Genomic DNA, 20,160 nt, shown 5'->3' with positions numbered 1-20,160 from the left:
TTTATTTGAGGCATGAGGGACATCAAAAGATGTAGAAATTTATGACACCAAGACAAGTCAGTAAGGATCAACGTAGGCTGAAGGAGAAAAGAGAAAAAGAAAGAATAGAAAAAGAAGTAATATAAACTCCAGAAGGAAGGGAAAATAAAGAAAAAGAAAAATGGAACTAGACAAAGTTTATTCGTCAATGTTTTTTCTTCTACAATTTGTGATGTCATTTTACAGGAACAAAAGGATAAGCACATGAATGAAACACACCAACTTCCATGTTTAAAAAGGAAGCTTGTTCATAGTGCTTTATCATGCATTTGGTCCGTCGATAAGAAGCAAATTCGTCAGACACAATGCATGGAATTATTTATTGTAACATATCAAGGTGGGGTCCTGTTGCCAAGAAAAGTTATCGACGGATTGCAACCATTGGAAAGTAACAAATATCAAGTTGAATTTGATCATGGAAGAAGAGAATAAGTTTCAACTTGTGAAAAACTAAAAGTCCTTCACAAGATCATAATAAACTTACATCAAAACTAGTGTCTTAAGATTCGGGACAAATCTTCTCGAAGAAGGAGGGTATGATGTGAATTGCATATGGGTCAAAAGGAGGATGACTAATGCGTCGTGTTGATGCAGTTTCTTTTATTTAAATAAGGGCCCAATGCTTTGTAAAATTGGCTGATCAACTTGTGTTTGTGCTTAACCAATTAATGGGCTTTAGTTTTGCTTTATCTTCAAGTTGAAATAAGGGTCCATATGCCAACTTAAGAACCAACCTTTGGAAGATCAAGAGGACCTTTGCTCAAAGTTTGTGGATGACTTTTGGTAGCCTTAAATTCAGTTACAATCAACTATTAAGTAGCGGATCGTTATTAGCTTGAGTGGATCATTAATTAATAGCTTTAAGCGGGATGATATTGAAATTTATGTGTCTTTTGTAATTCTGATGGTTAAAGCTCCTATATAAGTTGAACCATTTTCATCAATGAAGGCAAGCTGAGTTTTATTCAGAAAATAAACGAGTTTTATCTCATCTATCTTAGTGAGAGTGATTCTCCTAAGTTCTTGAGTGATTCAAGAATCCATGAGTTTAATCCAAGGTCCTTTATCCCTTTGTGTGTTTCAACTCTTAGGCTTATCTTCCATTCTTGGAAGTGTGATGTCTATCAATTTCCGTTCCATCTTCTTTTATGTTTCCATTTTTTCGTTTTAAATAATTTCTCAAATTTCTTGCTTGTTAGCATTCCAACAATGATAGATCGGTCAAACGAATCGAACCCTGTGGATTCACATCATTTGGTATTCAGAGTCTGGCTATCTAGATTTGGAATAGGAAAGGAAGTGTATTATACAAAGTGTTTAATCGAAGGCCATCCATGTTTAGCTGCATTCGATTACGGAAGCGAAAACAATGTTGTGAGCCAAAGATTGGTGGAGAAACTCCAGTTACTAGCAACCTTTCATCTGGATCAAGCATGGATCAAATTCAGTACATGGCAATGTGTGATAGAAGTATTATGTGATATTGCTCCCATGGACTCTTTTGCATCTTCATTTGCGATGGGCATGGCTTCGTTTTAAAACACTCCATCTTGGTGAACGTTCCCTTTATTTGAGGCATGAGGGACATCAAAAGATGTAGAAATTTATGACACCAAGACAAGTTAGTAAGGATCAACGTAGGCTGAAGGAGAAAAGAGAAAAAGAAAGAATAGAAAAAGAAGTAATATAAACTCCAGAAGGAAGGGAAAATAAAGAAAAAGAAAAATGGAACTAGACAAAGTTTATTCGCCAATGTTTTTTCTTCTACAATTTGTGATGTCATTTTACAGGAACAAAAGGATAAGCACGTGAATGAAACACACCAACTTCCATGTTTAAAAAGGAAGCTTGTTCATAGTGCTTTATCATGCATTTGGTCCGTCGATAAGAAGCAAATTCGTCAGACACAATGCATGGAATTATTTATTGTAACATATCAAGGTGGGGTCCTGTTGCCAAGAAAAGTTATCGACGGATTGCAACCATTGGAAAGTAACAAATATCAAGTTGAATTTGATCCTGGAAGAAGAGAATAAGTTTCAACTTATGAAAAACTAAAAGTCCTTCACAAGATCATAATAAACTTACATCAAAACTAGTGTCTTAAGATTCGGGACAAATCTTCTCGAAGAAGGAGGGTATGATGTGAATTGCATATGGGTCAAAAGGAGGATGACTAATGCGCCGTGTTGATGCAGTTTCTTTTATTTAAATAAGGGCCCAATGCTTTGTAAAATTGGCTGATCAACTTGTGTTTGTGCTTAACCAATTAATGGGCTTTAGTTTTGCTTTATCTTCAAGTTGAAATAAGGGTCCATATGCCAACTTAAGAACCAACCTTTGGAAGATCAAGAGGACCTTTGCTCAAAGTTTGTGGATGACTTTTGGTAGCCTTAAATTCAGTTACAATCAACTATTAAGTAGCGGATCGTTATTAGCTTGAGTGGATCATTAATTAATAGCTTTAAGCGGGATGATATTGAAATTTATGTGTCTTTTGTAATTCTGATGGTTAAAGCTCCTATATAAGTTGAACCATTTTCATCAATGAAGGCAAGCTGAGTTTTATTCAGAAAATAAACGAGTTTTATCTCATCTATCTTAGTGAGAGTGATTCTCGTAAGTTCTTGAGTGATTCAAGAATCCATGAGTTTAATCAAAGGTCCTTTATCCCTTTGTGTGTTTCAACTCTTAGGCTTATCCTCCATTCTTGGAAGTGTGATGTCTATCAATTTCCGTTCCATCTTCTTTTATGTTTCCATTTTCTCGTTTTAAATAATTTCTCAAATTTCTTGCTTGTTAGCATTCCAACAATGATAGATCGGTCAAACGAATCGAACCCTGTGGATTCACATCATTTGGTATTCAGAGCCTGGCTATCTAGATTTGGAATAGCAAAGGAAGTGTATTATACAAAGTGTTTAATCGAAGGCCATCCATGTTTAGCTGCATTCGATTACGGAAGCGAAAACAATGTTGTGAGCCAAAGATTGGTGGAGAAACTCCAGTTACCAGCAACCTTTCATCTGGATCAAGCATGGATCAAATTCAGTACATGGCAATGTGTGAAAGAAGTATTATGTGATATTGCTCGCATGGACTCTTGTCATCTTCATTTGGGATGGGCATGGCTTCGTTTTAAAACAATTCATCTTGATGAACGTACCCTTTATTTGAGGCATGGGGACATCAAAAGAAGTAGAAATTTATGACACCAAGACAAGTCAGTAAGGATCAACGTAGGCTGAAGGAGAAAACAGAAAAAGAAAGAATAGAAACAGAAGTAATATAAACTGTAGAAGGAAGTGAAAATAAAGAAAAAAGAAATGGAACTAGAGAAAGTTTATTCGTCAATGTTTTTTTTTCTACAGTTTGTGATGTCATTTTACAGGAACAAAAGGATAAGCATATGAATGAAACACAGCAACTTCCATGTTTAAAAAGGAAGCTTGTTCATAGTGCTTTATTATGCATATGGTCCGTCAATAAGAAGTAAATTCGTCAAACACAATGCATGGAATTATTTATTGTTACATATCAAGATGGGGTACTGTTGCCAAGAAATGTTATCGACGGATTGCAACCATTGGAAAGTAACAAATATCAAGTTGAATTTGATCCTGGAAGAAGAGAATAAGTTTCAACTTGTGAAAAACTAAAAGTCCTTCACAAGATCATAATAAACTTACATCAAAACTAGTGTCTTAATATTCGGGACAAATCTTCTCGAAAAAGGAGGGTATGATGTGAATTGCATATGGGTCAAATGGAGGATGATTAATGCACCGTGTTGATGCAGTTTCTTTTATTTAAATAAGGGCCCAATGCTTTGTAAAATTGGCTGACGAAATTGTGTTTGTGCTTAACCAATTAATGGGCTTTAGTTTTGCTTTATCTTCAAGTTGAAATAAGGGTCTATATGACAACTTAAGAACCAACCTTTGGAAGATCAAGAGGACCTTTGCTCAAAGTGTGTGGATGACTTTTGGTAGCCTTAAATTCAGTTACAATCAACCATTAAGTAGCGGATCGTTATTAGCTTGAGTGGATCATTAATTAATAGCTTTAAGCGGGATCATATTGAAATTTATGTGTCTTTTGTAATTCTGATGGTTAAAGCTCCTATATAAGTTGAACCATTTTCATCAATGAAGGCAAGCTGAGTTTTATTAAGAAAATAAACGAGTTTTATCTCATCTATCTTAGTGAGAGTGATTCTCCTAAGTTCTTGAGTGATTCAAGAATCTATGAGTTTAATCAAAGGTCCTTTATCCCTTTGTGTGTTTCAACTCTTAGGCTTATATTCCATTCTTGGAAGTGTGATGTCTATCAATTTTCGTTTCATCTTCTTTTATGTTTCCATTTTCTCGTTTTAAATAATTTCTCAAATTTCTTGCTTGTTAGCATTCCAACAATGATAGATCGGTCAAACGAATCGAACCCTGTGGATTCACATCATTTGGTATTCAGAGCCTGGCTATCTAGATTTGGAATAGGAAAGGAAGTGTATTATACAAAGTGTTTAATCGAAGGCCATCCATGTTTAGCTGCATTCGATTACGGAAGCGAAAACAATGTTGTGAGCCAAAGATTGGTAGAGAAACTTCAGTTACCAGCAACCTTTCATCTGGATCAAGCATGGATCAAATTCAGTACATGGCAATGTGTGATAGAAGTATTATGTGATATTGCTCCCATGGACTCTTTTGCATCTTCATTTGCGATGGGCATGGCTTCGTTTTAAAACACTCCATCTTGGTGAACGTTCCCTTTATTTGAGGCATGAGGGACATCAAAAGATGTAGAAATGTATGACACCAAGACAAGTCAGTAAGGATCAACGTAGGCTGAAGGAGAAAAGAGAAAAAGAAAGAATAGAAAAAGAAGTAATATAAACTCCAGAAGGAAGGGAAAATAAAGAAAAAGAAAAATGGAACTAGACAAAGTTTATTCGTCAATGTTTTTTCTTCTACAATTTGTGATGTCATTTTACAAGAACAAAAGGATAAGCACGTGAATGAAACACACCAACTTCCATGTTTAAAAAGGAAGCTTGTTCATAGTGCTTTATCATGCATTTGGTCCGTCGATAAGAAGCAAATTCGTCAGACACAATGCATGAAATTATTTATTGTAACATATCAAGGTGGGGTCCTGTTGCCAAGAAAAGTTATCGACGGATTGCAACCATTGGAAAGTAACAAATATCAAGTTGAATTTGATCCTGGAAGAAGAGAATAAGTTTCAACTTGTGAAAAACTAAAAGTCCTTCACAAGATCATAATAAACTTACATCAAAACTAGTGTCTTAAGATTCGGGACAAATCTTCTCGAAGAAGGAGGGTATGATGTGAATTGCATATGGGTCAAAAGGAGGATGACTAATGCGCCGTGTTGATGCAGTTTCTTTTATTTAAATAAGGGCCCAATGCTTTGTAAAATTGGCTGATCAACTTGTGTTTGTGCTTAACCAATTAATGGGCTTTAGTTTTGCTTTATCTTCAAGTTGAAATAAGGGTCCATATGCCAACTTAAGAACCAACCTTTGGAAGATCAAGAGGACCTTTGCTCAAAGTTTGTGGATGACTTTTGGTAGCCTTAAATTCAGTTACAATCAACTATTAAGTAGCGGATCGTTATTAGCTTGAGTGGATCATTAATTAATAGCTTTAAGCGGGATCATATTGAAATTTATGTGTCTTTTGTAATTCTGATGGTTAAAGCTCCTATATAAGTTGAACCATTTTCATAAATGAAGGCAAGCTGAGTTTTATTCAGAAAATAAACGAGTTTTATCTCATCTATCTTAGTGAGAGTGATTCTCCTAAGTTCTTGAGTGATTCAAGAATCCATGAGTTTAATCAAAGGTCTTTTATCCCTTTGTGTGTTTCAACTCTTAGGCTTATCCTCCATTCTTGGAAGTGTGATGTCTATCAATTTCCGTTCCATCTTCTTTTATGTTTCCATTTTCTCGTTTTAAATAATTTCTCAAATTTCTTGCTTGTTAGCATTCCAACAATGATAGATCGGTCAAACGAATCGAACCCTGTGGATTCACATCATTTGGTATTCAGAGCCTGACTATCTAGATTTGGAATAGGAAAGGAAGTGTATTATACAAAGTGTTTAATCGAAGGCCATCCATGTTTAGCTGCATTCGATTACGGAAGCGAAAACAATGTTGTGAGCTAAAGATTGGTGGAGAAACTCCAGTTACCAGTAACCTTTCATCTGGATCAAGCATGGATCAAATTCAGTACATGGCAATGTGTGAAAGAAGTGTTATGTGATATTGCTCCCATGGACTCTTGTCATCTTCATTTGGGATGGGCATGGCTTCGTTTTAAAACACTCCATCTTGATGAACGTTCCCTTTATTTGAGGCATGAGGGACATCAAAAGAAGTAGAAATTTATGACACCAAGACAAGTCAGTAAGGATCAACGTAGGCTGAAGGAGAGAACAGAAAAAGAAAGAATAGAAACAGAAGTAATATAAACTGTAGAAGGAAGTGAAAATAAAGAAAAAAGAAATGGAACTAGAGAAAGTTTATTCGTCAATGTTTTTTGTTCTACAGTTTGTGATGTCATTTTACAGGAACAAAAGGATAAGCATGTGAATGAAACACACCAACTTCCATCTTTAAAAAGGAAGCTTGTTCATAGTGCTTTATTATGCATTTGGTCCGTCGATAAGAAGCAAATTCGTCAAATACAATGTATGAAATTATTTATTGTTACATATCAAGGTGGGGTACTGTTGCCAAGAAATGTTATCGACGGATTGCAACCATTGGAAAGTAACAAATATCAAGTTGAATTTGATCTTGGAAGAAGAGAATAAGTTTCAACTTGTGAAAAACTAAAAGTCCTTCACAAGATCATAATAAACTTACATCAAAACTAGTGTCTTAAGATTCGGGACAAATCTTCTCGAAGAAGGAGGGTATGATGTGAATTGCATATGAGTCAAATGGAGGATGACTAATGCGCAGTGTTGATGCAGTTTCTTTAATTTAAATAAGGGCCCAATGCTTTGTAAAATTTGCTGACCAAATTGTGTTTGTGCTTAACCAATTAATGGGCTTTAGTTTTGCTTTATCTTCAAGTTGAAATAAGGGTCCATATGCCAACTTAAGAACCAATCTTTGGAAGATCAAGAGGACCTTTGGTCAAAGTGTGTGGATGACTTTTGGTAGCCTTAAATTCAGTTACAATCAACCATTAAGTAGCGGATCTTTATTAGCTCGAGTGGATCATTAATTAATAGCTTTAAGCGGGATCATATTGAAATTTATGTGTCTTTTGTAATTCTGATGGTTAAAGCTCCTATATAAGTTGAACCATTTTCATCAATGAAGGCAAGCTGAGTTTTATTCAGAAAATAAACGAGTTTTATCTCATCTATCTTAGTGAGAGTGATTCTCCTAAGTTCTTGAGTGATTCAAGAATCCATGAGTGTAATCAAAGGTCCTTTATCCCTTTGTGTGTTTCAACTCTTAGGCTTATCCTCCATTCTTGGAAGTGTGATGTCTATCAATTTCCGTTCCATCTTCTTTTATGTTTCCATTTTCTCGTTTTAAATAATTTCTCAAATTTCTTGCTTGTTAGCATTCCAAAAATGATAGATCGGTCAAACGAATCGAACCCTGTGGATTCACATCATTTGGTATTCAGAGCCTGGCTATCTAGATTTGGAATAGGAAAGGAAGTGTATTATACAAAGTATTTAATCGAAGGCATCCATGTTTAGCTGCATTCGATTACAGAAGCGAAAACAATGTTGTGAGCTAAAGATTGGTGGAGAAACTCCAGTTACCAGTAACCTTTCATCTGGATCAAGCATGGATCAAATTCAGTACATGGCAATGTGTGAAAGAAGTATTATGTGATATTGCTCCCATGGACTCTTGTCATCTTCATTTGGGATGGGCATGGCTTCGTTTTAAAACACTCCATCTTGATGAACGTTCCCTTTATTTGAGGCATGAGGGACATCAAAAGAAGTAGAAATTTATGACACCAAGACAAGTCAGTAAGGATCAACGTAGGCTGAAGGAGAGAACAGAAAAAGAAAGAATAGAAATAGAAGTAATATAAACTGTAGAAGGAAGTGAAAATAAAGAAAAAAGAAATGGAACTAGAGAAAGTTTATTCGTCAATGTTTTTTGTTCTACAGTTTGTGATGTCATTTTACAGGAACAAAAGGATAAGCATGTGAATGAAACACACCAACTTCCATGTTTAAAATGGAAGCTTGTTCATAGTGCTTTATTATGCATTTCGTCCGTCGATAAGAAGCAAATTCGTCAAACACAATGTATGAAATTATTTATTGTTACATATCAAGGTGGGGTACTGTTGCCAAGAAATGTTATCGACGGATTGCAACCATTGGAAAGTAACAAATATCAAGTTGAATTTGATCCTGGAAGAAGAGAATAAGTTTCAACTTGTGAAAAACTAAAAGTCCTTCACAAGATCATAATAAACTTACATCAAAACTAGTTACTTAAGATTCGGGACAAATCTTCTCGAAGAAGGAGGGTATGATGTGAATTGCATATGGGTCAAATGGAGGATGACTAATGCGCCATGTTGATGCAGTTTCTTTTATTTAAATAAGGGCCCAATGCTTTGTAAAATTGGTTGACGAAATTGTGTTTGTGCTTAACCAATTAATGGGCTTTAGTTTTGCTTTATCTTCAAGTTGAAATAAGGGTCTATATGACAACTTAAGAACCAACCTTTGGAAGATCAAGAGGACCTTTGGTCAAAGTGTGTGGATGACTTTTGGTAGCCTTAAATTCAGTTACAATCAACCATTAAGTAGCGGATCGTTATTAGCTTGAGTGGATCATTAATTAATAGCTTTAAGCGGGATGATATTGAAATTTATGTGTCTTTTGTAATTCTGATGGTTAAAGCTCCTATATAAGTTGAACCATTTTCATCAATGAAGGCAAGCTGAGTTTTATTCAGAAAATAAACGAGTTTTATCTCATCTATCTTAGTGAGAGTGATTCTCCTAAGTTCTTGAGTGATTCAAGAATCTATGAGTTTAATCAAAGGTCCTTTATCCCTTTGTGTGTTTCAACTCTTAGGCTTATCTTCCATTCTTGGAAGTGTGATGTCTATCAATTTTCGTTTCATCTTCTTTCATGTTTCCATTTTCTCGTTTTAAATAATTTCTCAAATTTCTTGCTTGTTAGCATTCCAACAATGATAGATCGGTCAAACAAATCGAACCCTGTGGATTCACATCATTTGGTATTCAGAGCCTGGCTATCTAGATTTGGAATAGGAAAGGAAGTTTATTATACAAAGTGTTTAACCGAAGGTCATCCATGTTTAGCTGCATTCGATTACGGAAGTGAAAAAATGTTGTGAGCCAAAGATTGGTGGAGAAACTCCAGTTACCAGCAACCTTTCATCTGGATCAAGCATGGATCAAATTCAGTACATGGCTATGTGTGAAAGAAGTATTATGTGATATTGCTCCCATGGACTCTTGTCACCTTCATTTAGGATGGGCATGGCTTCGTTTTAAAACACTCCGTCTTGATTAACGTTCCCTTTATTTGAGGCATGAGGGACATCAAAAGAAGTAGAAATTTATGACACCAAGACAAGTTAGTAAGGATCAACGTATGCTGAAGGAGAAAACAGAAAAAGAAAGAATAGAAACAAAAGTAATATAAACTGCAGAAGGAAAGGAAAATAAAGAAAAAGAAATGGAACTAGAGAAAGTTTATTCGTCAATGTTTTTTCTTCTACAATTTGTGATGTCATTTTACAGGAACAAAAGGATAAGCATGTGAATGAAACACACCAACTTCCATGTTTAAAAAGGAAGCTTGTTCATAGTGCTTTATCATGCATTTGGTCCGTCGATAAGAACCAAATTCGTCAAAGACAATGCATGGAATTATTTATTGTAACATATCAAGGTGGGGTATTGTTGCCAAGAAATGTTATCGACGGATTGCAACCATTGGAAAGTAACAAATATCAAGTTGAATTTGATCCTGGAAGAAGAGAATAAGTTTCAACTTGTGAAAAACTAAAAGTCCTTCACAAGATCATAATAAACTTACATCAAAACTAGTGTCTTAAGATTCGGGACAAATCTTCTCGAAGAAGGAGGGTATGATGTGAATTGCATATGAGTCAAATGGAGGATGACTAATGCGCCATGTTGATGCAGTTTCTTTTATTTAAATAAGGGCCCAATGCTTTGTAAAATTGGCTGACGAAATTGTGTTTGTGCTTAACCAATTAATGAGCTTTAGTTTTGCTTTATCTTCAAGTTGAAATAAGGGTCCATATGCCAACTTAAGAACCAACCTTTGGAAGATCAAGAGGACCTTTGGTCAAAGTGTGTGGATGACTTTTGGTAGCCTTAAATTCAGTTACAATCAACCATTAAGTAGCGGATCGTTATTAGCTTGAGTGGATCATTAATTAATAGCTTTAAGCGGGATGATATTGAAATTTATGTGTCTTTTGTAATTCTGATGGTTAAAGCTCCTATATAAGTTGAACCATTTTCATCAATGAAGGCAAGCTGAGTTTTATTCAGAAAATAAACGAGTTTTATCTCATCTATCTTAGTGAGAGTGATTCTCCTAAGTTCTTGAGTGATTCAAGAATCTATGAGTTTAATCAAAGGTCCTTTATCCCTTTGTGTGTTTCAACTCTTAGGCTTATCTTCCAGTCTTGGAAGTGTGATGTCTATCAATTTTCGTTTCATCTTCTTTTATGTTTCCATTTTCTCGTTTTAAATAATTTCTCAAATTTCTTGCTTGTTAGCATTCCAACAATGATAGATCGGTCAAACGAATCGAACCCTGTGGATTCACATCATTTGGTATTCAGAGTCTGGCTATCTAGATTTGGAATAGGAAAGGAAGTGTATTATACAAAGTGTTTAATCGAAGGCCATCCATGTTTAGCTGCATTCGATTACGGAAGCGAAAACAATGTTGTGAGCCAAAGATTGGTGGAGAAACTCCATTTACCAGCAACCTTTCATCTGGATCAAGCATGGATCAAATTCAGTACATGGCAATGTTTGAAAGAAGTATTATGTGATATTGCTCCCATGGACTCTTGTCATCTTCATTTGGGATGGGCATGGCTTCGTTTTAAAACACTCCATCTTGATGAACGTTCCCTTTATTTGAGGCATGAGGACATCAAAAGAAGTAGAAATTTATGACACCAACACAAGTCAGTAAGGATCAACGTAGGCTGAAGGAGAGAACAGAAAAAGAAAGAATAGAAATAGAAGTAATATAAACTGTAGAAGGAAGTGAAAATAAAGAAAAAAGAAATGGAACTAGAGAAAGTTTATTCGTCAATGTTTTTTCTTCTACAGTTTGTGATGTCATTTTACAGGAACAAAAGGATAAGCATGTGAATGAAAGACACCAACTTCCATCTTTAAAAAGGAAGCTTGTTCATAGTGCTTTATTATGCATTTGGTCCGTCGATAAGAAGCAAATTCGTCAAACACAATGTATGAAATTATTTATTGTTACATATCAAGGTGGGGTACTGTTGCCAAGAAATGTTATCGACGGATTGCAACCATTGGAAAGTAACAAATATCAAGTTGAATTTGATCCTGGAAGAAGAGAATAAGTTTCAACTTGTGAAAAACTAAAAGTCCTTCACAAGATCATAATAAACTTACATCAAAACTAGTGTCTTAAGATTTGGGACAAATCTTCTCGAAGAAGGAGGGTATGATGTGAATTGCATATGAGTCAAATGGAGGATGACTAATGCGCCGTGTTGATGCAGTTTCTTTAATTTAAATAAGGGCCCAATGCTTTGTAAAATTTGCTGACCAAATTGTGTTTGTGCTTAACCAATTAATGGGCTTTAGTTTTGCTTTATCTTCAAGTTGAAATAAGGGTCCATATGCCAACTTAAGAACCAACCTTTGGAAGATCAAGAGGACCTTTGGTCAAAGTGTGTGGATGACTTTTGGTAGCCTTAAATTCAGTTACAATCAACCATTAAGTAGCGGATCGTTATTAGCTCGAGTGGATCATTAATTAATAGCTTTAAGCGGGATGATATTGAAATTTATGTGTCTTTTGTAATTCTGATGGTTAAAGCTCCTATATAAGTTGAACCATTTTCATCAATGAAGGCAAGCTGAGTTTTATTCAGAAAATAAACGAGTTTTATCTCATCTATCTTAGTGAGAGTGATTCTCCTAAGTTCTTGAGTGATTCAAGAATCCATGAGTTTAATCAAAGGTCCTTTATCCCTTTGTGTGTTTCAACTCTTAGGCTTATCCTCCATTCTTGGAAGTGTGATGTCTATCAATTTCTGTTCCATCTTCTTTTATGTTTCCATTTTCTCGTTTTAAATAATTTCTCAAATTTCTTGCTTGTTAGCATTCCAACAATGATAGATCGGTCAAACGAATCGAACCCTGTGGATTCACATCATTTGGTATTCAGAGTCTGGCTATCTAGATTTGGAATAGGAAAGGAAGTGTATTATACAAAGTGTTTAATCGAAGGTCATCCATGTTTGGCTGCATTCGATTACGGAAGCGAAAACAATGTTGTGAGCCAAAGATTGGTGGAGAAACTCCAGTTACCAGCAACCTTTCATCTGGATCAAGCATGGATCAAATTCAGTACATGGCAATGTGTGAAAGAAGTATTATGTGATATTGCTCCCATGGACTCTTGTCATCTTCATTTGGGATGGGCATGGTTTCGTTTTAAAACACTTCATCTTGATGAACGTACCGTTTATTTAAGGCATGGGGACATCAAAAGAAGTAGAAATTTATGACACCAAGACAAGTCAATAAGGATCAACGTAGGCTGAAGGAGAAAACAGAAAAAGAAAGAATAGAAAAAGAAGTAATATAAACTGCAGAAGGAAAGGAAAATAAAGAAAAAGAAATGGAACTAGAGAAAGTTTATTCGTCAATATTTTTTCTTCTACAATTTGTGATGTCATTTTACAGGAACAAAAGGATAAGCATGTGAATGAAACACACCAACTTCCATCTTTAAAAAGGAAGCTTGTTCATAGTGCTTTATTATGCATTTGGTCCGTCGATAAGAAGCAAATTCGTCAAACACAATGTATGAAATTATTTATTGTTACATATCAAGGTGGGGTACTGTTGCCAAGAAATGTTATCGACGGATTGCAACCATTGGAAAGTAACAAATATCAAGTTGAATTTGATCCTGGAAGAAGAGAATAAGTTTCAACTTGTGAAAATCTAAAAGTCCTTCACAAGATCATAATAAACTTACATCAAAACTAGTGCCTTAAGATTCGGGACAAATCTTCTCGAAGAAGGAGGGTATGATGTGAATTGCATATGAGTCAAATGGAGGATGACTAATGCGCCGTGTTGATGCAGTTTCTTTTATTTAAATATGGGCCCAATGCTTTGTAAAATTGGCTGACGAAATTTTTTTTGTGCTTAACCAATTAATGGGCTTTAGTTTTGCTTTATCTTCAAGTTGAAATAAGGGTCCATATGCCAACTTAAGAACCAACCTTTGGAAGATCAAGAGGACCTTTGGTCAAAGTTTGTGGATGACTTTTGGTAGCCGTAAATTTAGTTACAATCAACCATTAAGTAGCGGATCGTTATTAGCTTGAGTGGATCATTAATTAATAGCTTTAAGCGGGATCATATTGAAATTTATGTGTCTTCTGTAATTCTGATGGTTAAAGCTCCTATATAAGTTGAACCATTTTCATCAATGAAGGCAAGCTGAGTTTTATTCAGAAAATAAATGAGTTTTATCTCATCTATCTTAGTGAGAGTAATTCTCCTAAGTTCTTGAGTGATTCAATCATCCATGAGTTTAATCAAAGGTCATTTATCCCTTTGTGTGTTTCAACTATTAGGCTTATCTTCCATTCTTGGAAGTGTGATGTCTATCAATTTCCGTTTCATCTTCTTTTTTTCCATTTTCTCGTTTTAAATAATTTCTGAAATTTCTTGATTGTTAGCATTCCAACAATGATCGATCAGTCAAACGAATCGAACCCTGTGGATTCACATCATTTGGTATTCAGAGCCTGGCTATCTAGATTTGGAATAGCAAAGGAAGTTTATTATACAAAGTGTTTAACCGAAGGCCATCCATGTTTAGCTGCATTCGATTACGGAAGCGAAAACAATGTTATGAGCCAAAGATTGGTGGAGGAACTCCAGTTACCAGCAACCTTTCATCTGGATCAAGCATGGATCAAATTCAGTACATGGAAATGTGTGAAAGAAGTATTATGTGATATTGCTCCCATGGACTCTTGTCATCTTCATTTGGGAAGGGCATGGCTTCGTTTTAAAACACTCCACCTTCATGAACGTTTCCTTTATTTGAGGCATGAGGGACATCAAAAGATGTAGAAATTTATGACACCAAGACAAGTCAGTAAGGATCAACGTAGGCTGAAGGAGAAAACAGAAAAAGAAAGAATAGAAACAGAAGTAATATAAACTGTAGACGGAAGTGAAAATAAAGAAAAAAGAAATGGAACTAGAGAAAGTTTATTTGTCAATGTTTTTTCTTCTACAGTTTGTGATGTCATTTTACAGGAACAAAAGGATAAGCATATGAATGAAACACAACAACTTCCATGTTTAAAAAAGAAGCTTGTTCATAGTGCTTTATTATGCATTTGGTCCGTCGATAAGAAGCAAATTCGTCAAACACAGTGCATGGATTTATTTATTGTTACATACCAAGGTGGGGTACTGTTGCCAAGAAATGTTCTCGACGGATTGCAACCATTGGAAAGTAACAAATATCAAGTTGAATTTGATCCTGGAAGAAGAGAATAAGTTTCAACTTGTGAAAAACTAAAAGTCCTTCACAAGATCATAATAAACTTACATCAAAACTAGTGTCTTAAGATTCGGGACAAATCTTCTCGAAGAAGGAGGGTATGATGTGAATTGCATATGGGTCAAATGGAGGATGACTAATGCGTCGTGTTGATGCAGTTTCTTTTATTTAAATAAGGGCCCAATGCTTTGTAAAATTGCCTGACGAAATTGTGTTTGTGCTTAACCAATTAATGGGCTTTAGTTTTGCTTTATCTTCAAGTTGAAATAAGGGTCTATATGCCAACTTAAGAAACAACCTTTGGAAGATCAAGAGGACCTATGCTCAAAGTTTGTGGATGACTTTTGGTAGCCCTAAATTCAGTTACAATGAACCATTAAGTAGCGGATCGTTATTAGCTTGAGTGGATCATTAATTAATAGCTTTAAGCGGGATGATATTGAAATTTATGTGTCTTTTGTAATTCTGATGGTTAAAGCTCCTATATAAGTTGAACCATTTTCATCAGTGAAGGCAAGCTGAGTTTTATTCAGAAAATAAACGAGTTTTATCTCATCTATCTTAGTGAGAGTGATTCTCCTAAGTTCTTGAGTGATTCAAGAATCTATGAGTTTAATCAAAGGTCCTTTATCCCTTTGTGTGTTTCAACTCTTAGGCTTATCTTCCATTCTTGGAAGTGTGATGTCTATCAATTTTCGTTCCATCTTCTTTTATGTTTCCATTTTCTCGTTTTAAATAATTTCTCAAATTTCTTGCTTGTTAGCATTCCAACAATGATAGATCGGTCAAACGAATCGAACCCTGTGGATTCACATCATTTGGTATTCAGAGCCTGGCTATCTAGATTTGGAATAGGAAAGGAAGTTTATTATACAAAGTGTTTAACCGAAGGTCATCCATGTTTAGCTGCATTCGATTACAGAAGCGAAAAGAATGTTGTGAGCCAAAGATTGGTGAAGAAACTCCAGTTACCAGCAACCTTTCATCTGGATCAAGCATGGATCAAATTCAGTACATGGCTATGTGTGAAAGAAGTATTATGTGATATTGCTCCCATGGACTCTTGTCACCTTCATTTAGGATGGGCATGGCTTCGTTTTAAAACACTTCGTCTTGATTAACGTTCCCTTTATTTGAGGCATGAGGGACATCAAAAGAAGTAGAAATTTATGACACCAAGACAAGTCAGTAAGGATCAACGTAGGCTGAAGGAGAGAACAGAAAAAGAAAGAATAGAAACAGAAGTAATATAAACTGTAGAAGGAAGTGAAAATAAAGAAAAAAGAAATTGAACTAGAGAAAGTTTATTCGTCAATGTTTTTTCTTCTACAGTTTGTGATGTCATTTTACAGGAACAAAAGGATAAGCATGTGAATGAAACACACCAACTTCCATGTTTAAAAAGGAAGTTTGTTCATAGTGCTTTATTATGCATTTGGTCCGTCGATAAGAAGCAAATTCATCAAACACATTGTATGAAATTATTTATTGTTACATATCAAGGTGGGGTACTGTTGCCAAGAAATGTTATCGACGGATTGAAACCATTGGAAAGTAACAAATATCAAGTTGAATTTGATCCTGGAAGAAGAGAATAAGTTTCAACTTGTGAAAAACTAAAAGTCCTTCACAAGATCATAATAAACTTACATCAAAACTAGTGCCTTAAGATTCGGGACAAATCTTCTCGAAGAAGGAGGGTATGATGTGAATTGCATATGAGTCAAATGGAGGATGACTAATGCGCCGTGTTGATGCAGTTTCTTTTATTTAAATATGGGCCCAATGCTTTGTAAAATTGGCTGACCAAATTGTGTTTGTGCTTAACCAATTAATGGGCTTTAGTTTTGCTTTATCTTCAAGTTGAAATAAGGGTCCATATGCCAACTTAAGAAACAACCTTTGGAAGATCAAGAGGACCTATGCTCAAAGTTTGTGGATGACTTTTGGTAGCCCTAAATTCAGTTACAATGAACCATTAAGTAGCGGATCGTTATTAGCTTGAGTGGATCATTAATTAATAGCTTTAAGCGGGATGATATTGAAATTTATGTGTCTTTTGTAATTCTGATGGTTAAAGCTCCTATATAAGTTGAACCATTTTCATCAGTGAAGGCAAGCTGAGTTTTATTCAGAAAATAAACGAGTTTTATCTCATCTATCTTAGTGAGAGTGATTCTCCTAAGTTCTTGAGTGATTCAAGAATCTATGAGTTTAATCAAAGGTCCTTTATCCCTTTGTGTGTTTCAACTCTTAGGCTTATCCTCCATTCTTGGAAGTGTGATGTCTATCAATTTCTGTTCCATCTTCTTTTATGTTTCCATTTTCTCGTTTTAAATAATTTCTCAAATTTCTTGCTTGTTAGCATTCCAACAATGATAGATCGGTCAAACGAATCGAACCCTGTGGATTCACATCATTTGGTATTCAGAGTCTGGCTATCTAGATTTGGAATAGGAAAGGAAGTGTATTATACAAAGTGTTTAATCGAAGGTCATCCATGTTTGGCTGCATTCGATTACGGAAGCGAAAACAATGTTGTGAGCCAAAGATTGGTGGAGAAACTCCAGTTACCAGCAACCTTTCATCTAGATCAAGCATGGATCAAATTCAGTACATGGCAATGTGTGAAAGAAGTATTATGTGATATTGCTCCCATGGACTCTTGTCATCTTCATTTGGGATGGGCATGGTTTCGTTTTAAAACACTTCATCTTGATGAACGTACCCTTTATTTGAGGCATGGGGACATCAAAAGAAGTAGAAATTTATGACACCAAGACAAGTCAATAAGGATCAACGTAGGCTGAAGGAGAAAACAGAAAAAGAAAGAATAGAAAAAGAAGTAATATAAATTGCAGAAGGAAGGGAAAATAAAGAAAAAGAAATGGAACTAGAGAAAGTTTATTCGTCAATATTTTTTCTTCTACAATTTGTGATGTCATTTTACAGGAACAAAAGGATAAGCATGTGAATGAAACACACCAACTTCCATCTTTAAAAAGGAAGCTTGTTCATAGTGCTTTATAATGCATTTGGTCCGTCGATAAGAAGCAAATTCGTCAAACACAATGCATGGAATTATTTATTGTAACATATCAAGGTGGGGTACTGTTGCCAAGAAATGTTATCGACGGATTGCAACCATTGGAAAGTAACAAATATCAAGTTGAATTTGATCCTAGAAGAAGAGAATAAGTTTCAACTTGTGAAAAACTAAAAGTCCTTCACAAGATCATAATAAACTTACATCAAAACTAGTGTCTTAAGATTCGGGACAAATCTTCTCGAAGAAGGAGGGTATGATGTGAATTGTATATGAGTCAAATGGAGGTTGACTAATGCGCCGTGTTGATGCAGTTTCTTTAATTTAAATAAGGGCCCAATGCTTTGTAAAATTGGCTGACCAAATTGTGTTTGTGCTTAACCAATTAATGGGCTTTAGTTTTGCTTTATCTTCAAGTTGAAATAAGGGTCCATATGCCAACTTAAGAACCAACCTTTGGAAGATCAAGAGGACCTTTGGTCAAAGTGTGTGGATGACTTTTGGTAGCCTTAAATTCAGTTACAATCAACCATTAAGTAGCGGATCGTTATTAGCTCGAGTGGATCATTAATTAATAGCTTTAAGCGGGATGATATTGAAATTTATGTGTCTTTTGTAATTCTGATGGTTAAAGCTCCTATATAAGTTGAACCATTTTCTTCAATGAAGGTAAGCTGAGTTTTATTCAGAAAATAAACGAGTTTTATCTCACCTATCTTAGTGAGAGTGATTCTCCTAAGTTCTTGAGTGATTCAAGAATCCATGAGTTTAATCAAAGGTCTTTTATCCCTTTGTGTGTTTCAACTCTTAGGCTTATCTTCCATTCTTGGAAGTGTGATGTCTATCAATTTCCGTTTCATCTTCTTTTTTTCCATTTTCTCGTTTTAAATAATTTCTGAAATTTCTTGATTGTTAGCATTCCAACAATGATCGATCAGTCAAACGAATCAAACCCTGTGGATTCACATCATTTGGTATTCAGAGCCTGGCTATCTAGATTTGGAATAGCAAAGGAAGTTTATTATACAAAGTGTTTAACCGAAGGCCATCCATGTTTAGCTGCATTCGATTACGGAAGCGAAAACAATGTTGTGAGCCAAAGATTGGTGGAGGAACTCCAGTTACCAGCAACCTTTCATCTGGATCAAGCATGGATCAAATTCAGTACATGGAAATGTGTGAGAGAAGTATTATGTGATATTGCTCCCATGGACTCTTGTCATCTTCATTTGCGATGGGCATGGCTTCGTTTTAAAACACTCCACCTTGATGAACGTTACCTTTATTTGAGGCATGAGGGACATCAAAAGATGTAGAAATTTATGACACCAAGACAAGTCAGTAAGGATCAACGTAGGCTGAAGGAGAGAACAGAAAAAGAAAGAATAGAAACAGAAGTAATATAAACTGTAGACGGAAGTGAAAATAAAGAAAAAAGAAATGGAACTAGAGAAAGTTTATTCGTCAATGTTTTTTCTTCTACAGTTTGTGATGTCATTTTACAGGAACAAAAGGATAAGCATATGAATGAAACACAACAACTTCCATGTTTAAAAAGGAAGCTTGTTCATAGTGCTTTATTATGCATTTGGTCCGTCGATAAGAAGCAAATTCGTCAAACACAATGCATGGAATTATTTATTGTTACATATCAAGGTGGGGTACTGTTGCCAAGAAATGTTCTCGACGGATTGCAACCATTGGAAAGTAACAAATATCAAGTGGAATTTGATCCTGGAAGAAGAGAATAAGTTTCAACTTGTGAAAAACTAAAAGTCCTTCACAAGATCATAATAAACTTACATCAAAACTAGTGTCTTAAGATTCGGGACAAATCTTCTCGAAGAAGGAGGGTATGATGTGAATTGCATATGTGTCAAATGGAGGATGACTAATGCGTCGTGTTGATGCAGTTTCTTTTATTTAAATAAGGGCCCAATGCTTTGTAAAATTGCCTGACGAAATTGTGTTTGTGCTTAACCAATTAATTGGCTTTAGTTTTGCTTTATCTTCAAGTTGAAATAAAGGTCCATATGCCAACTTAAGAACCAACCTTTGGAAGATGAAGAGGACCTTTGCTCAAAGTTTGTGGATGACTTTTGGTAGCCTTAAATTCAGTTACAATCAACCATTAAGTAGCGGATCGTTATTAGATCGAGTGGATCGTTAATTAATAGCTTTAAGCGGGATGATATTGAAATTTATGTGTCTTTTGTAACTCTGATGG

This window comes from Vigna unguiculata, chromosome 9 (assembly GCF_037176805.1).
Source record: "Vigna unguiculata cultivar grain cowpea cultivar isolate G323 ecotype 2 chromosome 9, ASM3717680v1, whole genome shotgun sequence".
Classification (NCBI taxonomy): Eukaryota; Viridiplantae; Streptophyta; class Magnoliopsida; order Fabales; family Fabaceae; genus Vigna; species Vigna unguiculata.
This window is presented reverse-complemented; position numbering follows the sequence as displayed.